Genomic DNA, 12,507 nt, shown 5'->3' with positions numbered 1-12,507 from the left:
GTTATATAGCATTATACCATGGCATTGTTGAATACTCGTTTCTGATTAGCTTGAAGGGCATTCCAGAATGTGGATTATTTTCCTATAACGCACGGTATACAATGTATAATAGCAAGCTAGGACTGATGGTTTGGTTAGCGAAACTAGCAAGTCTGTATGTATGGTTACCAAGGCACCTACTGTAGATACAGTATCTATTAAACTTGTTAGCTACTTCAGTAGCCCCGTGTTAATTATCCCTCACTCGTTTAAATATTCCCCATGTAATGTCAATGGTTGGCAAACATGGCTGCCATAGAATGTTGTAGTGTCATGCAAATGCATCACAATGCAGAAATCTCAATGTCCTCTCTAAATACAGTACGTGTCTCTGGGCTTCTTTATGTAGAGGTTCACAACATTACAACGATTGGCTCTCCCATCAGATTGTCAGATAGCACTCTGGTTAGATTTCATTGAGAAGTTTTTGGGAGACGTGGGTGTGGACACGACGTCGATGCTCAAATTGTGCTGCCATTTGTCTAGTAACGCATGCCATTGTCTCCAATCCAGTCCCAAGTAAAGAAGTGTCCCCATTAGTGTCGTGCTCACAGAGAAAGCCCGTAATTAGCCTACACTACAGTAGCAACAAAATGGGTGTCTTGTTGTCAATGTCATTGGGAAATAGTGGGCTGAAACCTCTAGTGCTCTAATCAGCTACATGGTCTAATTGTCCAACGTTTTCACTTCCTTTCCACAAATCAAATGCCAAATCCTATGCCCATTGTGGACCACAAGCTTGTTTTAGCGTAATCGGTGATAAGGATTGTAACCCAAACTATGTGATTGCTCTGTACTGTATGCCGTAGGTCTAACTGATTGTGTGTGTTGTTTTGCAGGGTGCGGGCTATGGTGTGGAGGTCTGAGGCATGGCCTGTTTCTGGGCCCCCTGGGTGAACAACACCCAGTAGCCCTGAGATGATGAGTGGCCCTCCGCCCTGGCACTCCTCTAAGTGATGAAGACCCCTGCCATCCTCCTCCTCGCCCTGTCTGTCCTGTGCAGAACTGTGGTAGGCACTTTTAACTTTGTTTCTGCTCATTACGGCAGTAGTGATTGTACTTAACATTACTTTTCAACTTCATTGTTGGATTATCCTTAGGAGCTGTTATGAAATGTAAGTCATGTGAAGATGATTCACCGTTCTGAATCACTGCGGTTCATAATGGTCTCAGTGTGCTATATAGAACACAATCAGAGTGCTGGGAAGCTGATCCGAACAGCAGTGCCAGTGTAATGTGCTTTGCATCCTCAATCGATGCAGCTGGTTTAGTGGGTGTGTCAGCTTTTATGGAGAACTTAAGTTACACCACTACAGTAAGCCAAGGAATTTGTGTTTTATATCCAGTCAGATTTTACAACCAGTCAGGCCCACTACAGTTAGATATTGTGGGGCTTAACCAGACGAGCCCGCTGGGGTTGACCCCTGACCCTCCATCCTGTGATTTGTGTCCGGCAGCTTGTGTCAACGAAGTCGGTGAAGCACACAGTGGAGGAATGGAACAAATACAGGAGCGAGTGCCTGCTGAGAATGAGCACGGACCCCACACCCCCAGGTAAGACTCAAAGACCTGTCCTATGTCCTAATCAGGCACACCCGATTGTGGGTTAACTAATAGAATAGAATAACATCGAAAACATTATTGGGTAGACAGTGGAAAAATGCCTTTGGCTTCACAGTTATAAAAAAACACCAGGAGCTTCATCCACAGAATCTACCCAATTCTTAGGATACATGTAAGTACCATTCAGTACCATTCAGGGTCTGCTTACTGCTTATATACTTACTTCTACCCCCAGGCTTATTCTGCAGCCACATGTTTGACATGTACGCCTGCTGGCCGGAGGGCATCCCCAACACCACCGTTAAAGTGCCCTGCCCGTGGTACCTCCCCTGGTACAACCAAGGTACTGGTGTGGCATTGGTTAGTGCTTTATGGTTTGGTAGACGAAATGAGATTCTGTTTCATCCAACTTCTAGCTAGGAGGTTAATGCTAACACCGTTTCTATCTAAAGCCGTGCACAATCAGGCCCCCAGTGTCTGGTCTGGTGCGTGAAATCACATGCTCTGCTCGTCAGCTACTGCGTAGAAACCTACGTGCTCCATTTCTGGAAGCCTGCGCACGTACAAAAATATTGAGATTTATAAACTTGATGCACGCCATATGTGTATGCATATTTCCCATTATAAATCAGCCCTGTCGTAAAACTGTGGATACGTGAACAAGCATTAAAAATTTGCCTGGAAAACGCTTCACCTTTTATGGTGACAATAACGCCCTTTATTTGCTGTACAATTTGGAACTATTGGAATTACGCCATGGCATACAAGAGACACGTTGTTGTTTAATAGTTTATCAAAAGATTATTGGATTTTTGGTTGTCCTGCCTTGGTATAGACTCTGAGATTAAATAAGCAATGATGTCGCGCTCCTATCGCACAGCAATACTGTAACCTTACCCTGTCAAATATTTTACGTAAGTTACCAGCCTATTTACTGTGTTGGCAAAATGTTTTCATCTTTAGCAGTGATTTATGATGTGTCTGGAACAGGACTGTGTCCGTTTCTGAACGTGAAAACAATGGCAAATTGTCATGGGCCTGCCAGCAGAACGTTTGAATTCAATTTTATCAACTTTTCCCCCAACCTAAATACGATGGACTGCCCGCGCATTCTGAAACATTGTAGGGCTGCTACATTTTTTAAATGATAGTACTTACAGTTCTATTTCTCGTGTACTTTAGTTCTATTTGGCTTTTTTATTTATTATAGTAATACTGATTTTCATTACTGTATTGTTGGGAAAGAGCATGCAAGAAAGGCATTTCACTGTATTTGTGCAAGTGACAATTAAAATGTGAAACTTGATTCATACTGTAGACCTACTTCAATGTAAACGATCGGCTGTTAAATTCGACTGCAGCCTAAATTCTGTATTATAAACTGCGCTGCCTATGCTATTGAAAATCCTGAAATACATATAGCCTCTTTACATGGCGACTAGGTCCAATTAAACGAGAGATGCACATGGTAATTGTTGTATGGCTCCTTCGGGAATATGAACCCATCACGGACAGAAAAGTGAGGAATATATTCTGCAATAGTTATGAAAATAGGAAAGACATTTCTACGTCAAATGATAAGATTCCTATGTCAAATTGTTTTTGACCAAACGAATCTAACATAGATTTTCGCCCCCTTCTAACTAATGGAAAATGTTGCATTCTTGTTAATATGTTTTCCTGATTTTAGTTTTTTATGAGTAAGCTTTTCATCATATCCCCCATTTCCACAAACCACTATCTCAACCACTAGCAGATGTGCTTTTGCATGTTCTAAAGTTTACAGGAAAGTGAACACATTCTCATGTCAAGTATTTTTTTTAAAGTAAATACCAACTTTTGCGTGAAAACTGGCGCACGCACATTTTGGGCTATATTTTGTACAGACACATGGTTTATAAATGAGGCCCCTTGGTCTGCCCTAAAAAGCCTATGTAAATTAAGATCGACAGAACGGACCCAGCAAAAAACTATTTTGGCCTCTAAAATGTGTTTATTATGATTATGTTCGATCCCCACTGTGAATAATTTTAAAGTCCACTACAAATCGAGATATGAAATTAAATTGTGAATTATTCTGACTACTACATTTGTCATCACACAGGACCGTGTGCTGACACAGACCAATCACGGGCCGGGAGGCTATTAGGAGGCTCCCCTCAACGCTCAGTCAGGATGAAAGCGACTACATTAACCATGATCCTTTGCTAGTTATTGCCACTTTCAACATGATCCTTAACAATTTTGTGGTGCCATTCCGACCCATTCAGCGATATGGCGTGCTTAACATTCAAATAGTTCCGGCTTCATGCGCCCTCCGGAATACGTGTCTGACGTCAGCGCTATCTCTATCTGCTGGTTTTAATGTCTATGTGCAGAATTGAATTTGTCTCATCTGTTTGCCGCCTTCCTTTATCTCCCCATCCCCGTGTCTGTGCAGTTCGTAATGGATATGTGTTGCGGGAGTGTGGGCCTGATGGCCAGTGGGCCGTTAACAACACCAGTAGCACCTGGAGGGACCACTCCCAGTGCAACGCAGACAATAACCAGCAGGTGGCACAGGTAATACCCATCATGCACCATTCCTGAAGTAGACCCTCCTCTCAGAGCACATAATAACATGCATGGCGAAGAGTAGGACAGTAGACTTTCAAAGGATTCATGCTTTTAATGACTGAATGTGACTTTTAGAAAACTACACCAATAGTCTTAGGAGACCCACCAAGTACTGACAGATGTTTTGAGAGGTAAACTAATATATAGCCTTTCAAAAAGCAAGGATTCATAGAGTAGGTACTCCATTGGGAGCTCAACAGGAGCTTATTAGTGTACTGAGCGTCATTAAATCGTTCATGAGCATTTTCCGAGGCATAATAGGCATCAAGACAAGAGGACTTCTTGCAGTCAGTGCATCTGCTTCGTCTGTATCTGTGTCACTCTACTAAAAGGACAGGGCATTTGTTCAGTACAGCACATCCATAAGAGAGTCAGAGAGTTATAGGATGAAAACAGGGTCATGTTGTTCCCTCGTCTACTTGGGATTTGAGTGCAGGTCTTTGTGTGTCCACAGGAGAACCAGATAGTGATCTTGGCCTACTTCCGAGTGATGTACACTGTGGGCTACTCTCTGTCCCTGGCCAGCCTTTCCCTGGCCCTTGTCATACTGCTCATCTTCAGGTAAATACTGGCTCTGACCACAGTCGTAAACAGCATACAGTACATCTTTATATGTCAGGATTTGACTCTATGGGACTGTTTTGTCAGGATTTGGCCAGGGTTGTTCCGGTTTTTGGTCACTAGATGCCCCCATTGTGCCTTTTGACCTTTTGTTTTCCCTTGATCCCCATTATTATTTGCACCTGTGCCTCGATTCTCCTGATTGTATTTAAACCCTTTGTTTTCCTCAGTCCTTTGCTCTGTGTTTGTATGTTAGCACCCAGCCCTAGTTCTCTGTGAACTCTTGTTGATCCCGGTGGACTCTCTTGTGGAATTCTGTTTTTTGTTCTTGTTTGTTTGTTTTTGAGTATTTTTTGAGGCTTTTTGTGCTTTACCTTCCACCTTGTGGATTTACCTTTTTGTCTTGGAGGATTACCTTTGTTCTTGTGGAATTCCTTTTGAGGTTGTGGAGTTACATGTTTTCCTGAAGAACTTCACTTTTTACTTCATTAAATACACCGTCTCAAGTACTGCTGTGTCTGCCTCATCTTCTGGGTTCTGCCAACAACTGGCTCAGTTGGTTAAGTGACTGTTTCTCACTCCGGAGACCCGGGTTCGTAACCGGGTCCTGACACTGTTTAGACAAGGCAATGGCTTCACTTCTAGTATTCTGATGTGAATTAGGAAAATGTAAATCATACAGTAGTAGGGAAATAACCCTGCAGCAACAGGACATTTGAATTATTATGTGGATTATAATTAAGGGATATTTTTTGTTACTGCAAATTCTGACATTTTAAAGTGTAAATGACAAATTTTAGAACCTTGGATACACTACAAGTTTGCATTTCCTACTGTGCAGGAAAATTCTCAGTAACAAAAGAGTGATCAAATTAAGATCCTACATCTGTATATGACATATACATGATGCTGGAAATAATTTTGTGATACAGTAATCTCAATGTCAAGTGTTGTACTCTAGGAAACTTAAGGTGCACCAGGAACTATATCCACACCAATCTGTTTGCGTCCTTCATCCTGCGAGCCATATCCATCCTCACCAGAGATGCTGTTCTCACCAGGGACACCCCCGAGTTCAGAGACAACAGAGACGTGTCCAATGTCCTCAGTGATCAGGTCGGGAACTAAAGGCTATACACACTAATGCAGGTTATAGAAACACACACTCACACAAACAAACAGTTTACAGACTCAATTCATCACTCGTACTTTGGACAGCCATCCTTGACCTCTTCCCCTGACCTTTGCCCCCAGGCTCTCTCTGGCTGCCGTGTGGCCCAGGTGCTGATGCAGTACTGTGTGGGGGCTAACTACTACTGGCTGCTGGTGGAAGGACTGTACCTTCACAACCTGCTGGTGCTCATGGTCTTCTCTGAGAACAGCTACTTCTGTGGATACCTCTTCATCGGCTGGGGTAGATACATACACACACTCACACATACAGATGGACACACACACACATATGATAAATGATATAAATGCTGTTTCCTGACAGTAATGTATGGGTTTATGACACTGTGTGTAGGAACCCCAGTGTTATTTGTGGTCCCCTGGATTATAGTTCGGTACCTGTATGAAAACACACGGTGAGTCACTCTCATTTCCATTCCGTTTTATTTCCTCCTCATCTGTTACTAAAAACAAAATTACAACTAAGAGATTGTGACTCACCTCCTCCCAGGTGCTGGGAGATCAACGAGAACATGGCACACTGGTGGATCATCCGCACACCCATCCTCCTGGCCATTCTGGTGAGTGTGTGTTGATGTGCATGTCGACTGTGTTGTGCGACCCTAAAGCGAATGGGGCCTATGGGTGAGTCATTCGTCAACCCCCCCCCCCCCCCCCCCGAACGTGATGTTTTGGTTTCCGGAATGCATTGTGCCTTAAAATGAATGGATGACTCATAAACCCAGAAGAGATAAAAATGAATGTCACCTAGTTTCTTTTATTTTCTTAGTAACACTTAGGAATAAGGACCTAGACTTTTAATATTTATGCTTAACATGTTCTTGAAGCTTGAATCCACCTTATGTTAAGAGTGTTTAATTAGCATCTCTCGGTGAAACTCCGCGAGGAAGAGAATATACTTTTTTTCTGTGGTATTTTGCATCAGAAGCAACATGCCAGAAGAGATGAGGATTCACATATGACTTGCCATTTGTCCCACAACTCTCGCATTTCCCCTCAGGACAAAATGCCTAACATGGTTTGACATAATTACTAATGTTAGGCAATTACTGTGTTTTGCATTTCTGCTACACCTTCCGTATTGTACTAATGTGTATATTTTTGTAATTACACGGCTCGTCTGTAAAAGAGGCCTTGGTCTCAGCATGACTCCCTGTCAAAATAAAGGTCAAATAAATAAAAGGAGTAATTCATACGTAATATGGCGTGCAGCTGCACTCTGTCACCTGGACTTAGCAGTTAATACCCCTAACATGCTGCAGTCTGACTTTGGAACTCAAACTTGAGCTTTTCACATTATTGTGAAAATTCTCACATTCTCACCCTACTTCAACAGTAGCAGTTATCCTTGTTTCCCTTTCTCATATAATACTGAAATGCCGCAGAAGAGACCTATTAGGATATATATCCTCTTTAGATGTCAGATTGTTACATTTTCTTGTTGGCGTCAATAAAGCTAATATTGGGTGGTTTGATGTTCATTTTGTTTTTTTATTCCAGGTCAACTTTTTCATATTTATTCGGATCATACAGATCCTCGTCTCCAAATTAAAGGCACGCCAAATGAGGTACACAGATTATAAATTCAGGTAAGAAAGATACAGCACCTTCTAATCCATGAATTACGTAACAGCAAACCAGAATAAAAACACAAAACAAACACCGTATTGTAGCTGCAGAAACTGATTTACTCAACTCATTGCTTACACATGTCTACGTGTTTCTTGCCACGTAACTTTTGTCTCTGTCGTATGCCTCGTTGAACGCCCTTCCATTCACGGATCATTGCTGTACGATGTTGTCAACTATCGTCTGGCGTGAACACGCAAGGACTCTGCTCTTGTGCGAGCCAGAAGACATTGTGATGACCTAACACTATCCACACTAAAGACATTTGCTTCAAAGTCCGTTGACATCCATTACCTCAATAATCCATCACTAAGTTGACTTGCACTTCTACTAACCCTTTATGGCACGCAGAGTAAAGGGAGCTGTGGAATCCCTTTGATGTTTCTGTGGTATTCGAAGGGGCCTTCCCGTCCTTTGATTGTGAGTCGTGGTCCTTTGAGACGGCATAGACTTTTTAAAAAAAATGCAACCAGCCACATCCAGGAAACCAGTCGCATACCTCATCCTCTGAACTAAGCCTGGCCTCGAGGCACGCTGGACAACATGAGTCTGATTGGAATCTAAGCAGAAATGCAGCTGATGCACAAGATTCTGATCCACCAAAAGAGTCACGGGAAGAGGAGGCTTTTTTTGATTTCCCAAGATGCTTTGTTTGAAGCCGTTACTTACCATCCCTGACTCTGAGTCCAGGTGTGGAAGTTGTGGCTTTCCTTGTTTGGCATTTTATGTGTTTGTGTGAAACGTGAACCATCCATTGATGTCATTGATGAAAGAGATTCACCATATAGGACCAAACAGACCTCTCTAATAGTTGCCCTTGCTTGGCTCTGTAAAGGATGCTCTGTGTGTGCAGGTTGGCAAAGTCCACTCTGACCCTCATCCCTCTCCTGGGCATCCATGAGGTTGTCTTTGCCGTGATGTCAGAGGAACAGACAGAGGGCATCCTCCGAAATATCAACCTCTTCTTTGAACTTTTCTTCAATTCTTTCCAGGTAATATGATGAGGTACAAAGGTTGTGTATTAGTGTGTGTGTGTGTGTGTGTGTGTGTGTGTGTGTGTGTGTGTGTGTGTGTGTGTGTGTGTGTGTGTGTGTGTGTGTGTGTGTGTGTGTGTGTGTGTGTGTGTGTGTGTGTGTGTGTGTGTGTGTGTGTGTGTGTGTGTGTGTGTGCGTGTGTGCGCGTGCGTGCAGGCATTCTTTCTTGTTACTGCATGTTATTTCTCTCAGTGGTGCTTCTGTTAGGTGTGTGTTAGATGTGTGTGTTAGAAAATGGAGAGCACTCTTCTTCTGATACCTGTCTCTCTCTCTTGCCGCAGGGTCTCCTGGTTGCCATCCTGTACTGCTTCGTCAATAAAGAGGTGAGTAGTAACGAAGTGAAGTGTGCTCTCAACCAAGCCCAGGTCAAAACAAGTGCACTTGAACATCAGTAGCAAACACCTGAGGTGATGGCACATTCATCTCTGTTTGTTCCTATGAGAAGCCAGCGCTTTCTGTGACCTGCTGGGTATGTCACCTTGTCACTGTGGGTTAGCTGTCACACAGAGAAGCTCACTACCTACGTCAATGGGGCAACGGGATGTCATTGAGGAGCCCTGCCATGTGTAGAGTCAAGAAGTGTATAGGCCACTGTGACATGAAGGGTCCAATGTATCTCGTGTGGAGATATGGGCTAGTTTGGTTGAGGTAGCCTACAGAGTAGTGAGTAAAGAGAATAATGATCAAATTTGATATAATTTGTCTTTTGGTCTGACCAGATCAAAAGGTCAGGGAAAAGTCATTACTTTCCCTCGTTCATCCCTCTCTCTCCCTCTGTCCATCTGTCCCAGGTGCAGTCAGAGATAAAGAAGAAGTGGCAGCGATGGAAGCTGGGCATGAACGTCCTGGACGACCTTCGCAACACCGGCAGCAACACGCTACAGGGGGGCACCTGCGGCGGGCAGTGCCACCACGACACGCCCTGCCAGCCTGACTGTCCACAGGAGGATACCCACAACCTCTCCTCAGACGCCTCCGCCTCAGGGCCGCATGCCCACCCACGCCCACACCACCACCCAGGGGCCAAGAAGGGCAAGGCCTACTGCTACATTTCCGCCCGCAAGCAGGTGCTGAACGGCCTTGATGGAGCTCCGCTGGGCAACGGGGGAGGAGAAGGAGTCATCAAATACTCTGAGAGCTACTGCTGAGTGGCCCTGTTGGGCTCTAATGAGGGCTAACGAGTAGCTGGCTACCTTTGTCATTTCTAGTGGAAGGAATCCGAACCAGACAATCACCTGCTTCCAATTCAATTGTGTACTCCCAGATCTGTGTGGCCTACTTGGTGTTTCGTGGAACCCATGTCTTAATAATTTTGTGAACATGATCCGGGAATCTTTGGATGATTGCCAGAATGCCTTTTCTGCCCTGGCCAATCAGGCTATGTGTTGTGACTCCCATAGGCTTCCAGTGGGAGATAAGATGACCCATCCCAAGTGCAATATTGCCGCAATCGACCCAGATGTTGAGGAAAGCTAATACTTAAATTAGGAAATGAACACCGTCCAACCTTTATCTGCTGAGATTTGACTGTTTTGGGGGGGTTTGCCTCTTAGTTCTCTACCTCTCGCTCTACTTGTGGACAAAATGGAAAGGTTACGTACCAACCGTGGACCGTCTTTTCATGTGCAATGGATATTATAACAAAAGTTTGTTTTATATGTTGGTATTGGAAAAAGTCTCTGTGAGGGACTTAGAGAAGGCAAGAGGTGAGCAAACCAATATTGTCTTCCCCAGTGAGTTAGACACACACACACACACACACACACACACACACACACACACACACACACACACACACACACACACACACACACACACACACACACACACACACACACACACACACACACACACACACACACACACACACACACACACACACACACACTATGGTTTCCATAGGCAACTCTGTGTTTTGAATTCCTCTCACTCAACTGTTGAAAACCTGTCATGCCACTTGCTCTCTAGTCATACATTTATGGCAACCTTATAGTCATAGTTATGGTAGCCTGTTACTCACCACAAATTGTTTTTTTCTTGTAGCTTTTCCAGACTAACCACAACCACTTACCACCCAGCTGAAGGCTTTACATCCCGCTGAGCACAGGTCGTAACATGCCAAGATGGCATCTCTCCTCTGCTTCTGGGGATTAAGGTCCCAGCACCCCTGCTGCCATGCAGCTGAAATCAAAATGGGGCAATAGGAAATGACTCTCTACACGATAGACCACAGCCACAAAATACACATTTAGTATTCTGCTGCGTGCGTGTCGATTGTATGCTGTAGGTCTACATGTCTGACGTCATGTTTGCAAAGCTAGGATCCATTCTGTTCATCCTCTGTGAAGATGTCTGGTACGTTACATACATCTGTGTAAGGTTGCCAAAAACTCCATGCCGGAATCTGTGAGAAACAAAATGTTTTGCACTGATCTCACCCTCAGTGAAGTTTTGAAATACCAATTACCCAATATGAGTTTAGCTAAAGGTGCTTTATTTTAACCCAGCTAACAATCCCCCAGTCCTATTTAAAGACGGGTTTCAATCTAAAACTAGTACAGCACAACCCTGACTTCTCCAGATATAGCTTGACTATTCGGTGTGTATGGATCTGTCTGAGCGTCCAGAGCCCTCAATTCATTTTACTGTTTGTAATTAGTCTCTTCTTGAGGGTCACATTGCACCTAATGGCTCCACACCGGTTGAACAGGGGTTCTGTATAAATGTAGGCAATTAAACCAGACAATTTCCAACTTCCCTTTTGAAATGGCTCCTCTAACCCGCATACACAGAGGCCTCATCTTCACACATGCCAATGGAGTAATGAGGTAGCCTTGTTTTTCTGTCTTCCCATTCACTCCAAATGGGGCTAACCCATTACCCAAACATGTCCACCATCTCTGTGTCATCAAAATGTAGCATGTCATACTAATGAACATGCATTTTATCACCAGGAGTATTCCTACTAGGGTCATTACTGATGGTTGACAGAGGGGCCTCAACGCCTCTGGTGGCATAGATCATTACCCTTGTGTGTGTGTGTGTGTGTGTGTGTGTGTGTGTGTGTGTGTGTGTGTGTGTGTGTGTGTGTGTGTGTGTGTGTGTGTGTGTGTGTGTGTGTGTGTGTGTGTGTGTGTGTGTGTGTGTGTGTGTGTGTGTGTGTGTGTGTGTGTGTGTGTGTGTTATTATCTTAATTTCCAAAGTGGCTTGGCTGATCCTCATAACTGAAATAGCATTCACAAACTGAGCATTGCACTTCACAAATATCTTCTAGTATAATGTACCTTTGGCAACATGCACGCGTAGCCTTTGGAATTTCTTTGGCAAACATTACAAAATACTGTGTTGTTTGTAAAACAGCTTATGTCAGACAAAAAAAACGACCAGATGTAGCATATAGTTAGTTAGCATTGCTAGTATGTGTTACAGTGGTGCCGTGACCTGGATCTAGAGAGTGGACCCAGTAAACCGAGGTCAAAGGGAGGTAGATTCAGTGGATGCTTATGTTAGAACCTTGCAGTGGGTTAGGACTGTACTGTCACCCTGGACCCAAAATACATTGGGTCCATTGTGGCAGAGGTGGAACATGTTACATAAACGGACATGACCTTCTGACGTGACTCCACATGTTCTATATACCCGTCAACGGGTAAACTTGGCGCACTGACACTCAAATGATATTTAACTCTGTGTGAGTAGTTTATCATCACAGGGAGATTACTGTACAAAGAGCAGCACTAAATCTCACATATAAGACTATGTGACATGAATGGACACTATTTTTACTCACTTTTTATTTACATGTTTGTTATTTAAATTAAATTATTCTTAATCTGACAGTGTTTGTCTGTTGTTTTTTTTGTATCTAACAAAA

General features: G+C 43.6%; 1 pseudogene across 1 annotated transcript in view; it reads left to right on the top strand.

Moving 5' to 3' along the window:
* The window catches only part of LOC123993012, a 32,338-nt pseudogene extending 19,868 nt beyond the window's left edge, over window positions 1–12,470 (top strand). Inside the window, exons 2-14 of the transcript XR_006831345.1 lie at window positions 879–1,049; window positions 1,497–1,593; window positions 1,838–1,945; window positions 4,043–4,164; window positions 4,673–4,783; window positions 5,746–5,895; window positions 6,034–6,193; window positions 6,305–6,365; window positions 6,461–6,530; window positions 7,471–7,559; window positions 8,453–8,591; window positions 8,915–8,956; window positions 9,425–12,470. The product of XR_006831345.1 is annotated as a glucagon receptor-like (transcript). The remainder of the gene's footprint in view (window positions 1–878; window positions 1,050–1,496; window positions 1,594–1,837; window positions 1,946–4,042; window positions 4,165–4,672; window positions 4,784–5,745; window positions 5,896–6,033; window positions 6,194–6,304; window positions 6,366–6,460; window positions 6,531–7,470; window positions 7,560–8,452; window positions 8,592–8,914; window positions 8,957–9,424) is intronic.
* The last annotated feature ends 37 nt before the right edge of the window (window positions 12,471–12,507 follow it).

Source organism: Oncorhynchus gorbuscha, linkage group LG13, assembly GCF_021184085.1.
Source record: "Oncorhynchus gorbuscha isolate QuinsamMale2020 ecotype Even-year linkage group LG13, OgorEven_v1.0, whole genome shotgun sequence".
Lineage (NCBI taxonomy): Eukaryota > Metazoa > Chordata > Actinopteri > Salmoniformes > Salmonidae > Oncorhynchus > Oncorhynchus gorbuscha.
This window is presented reverse-complemented; position numbering and strand designations above follow the sequence as displayed.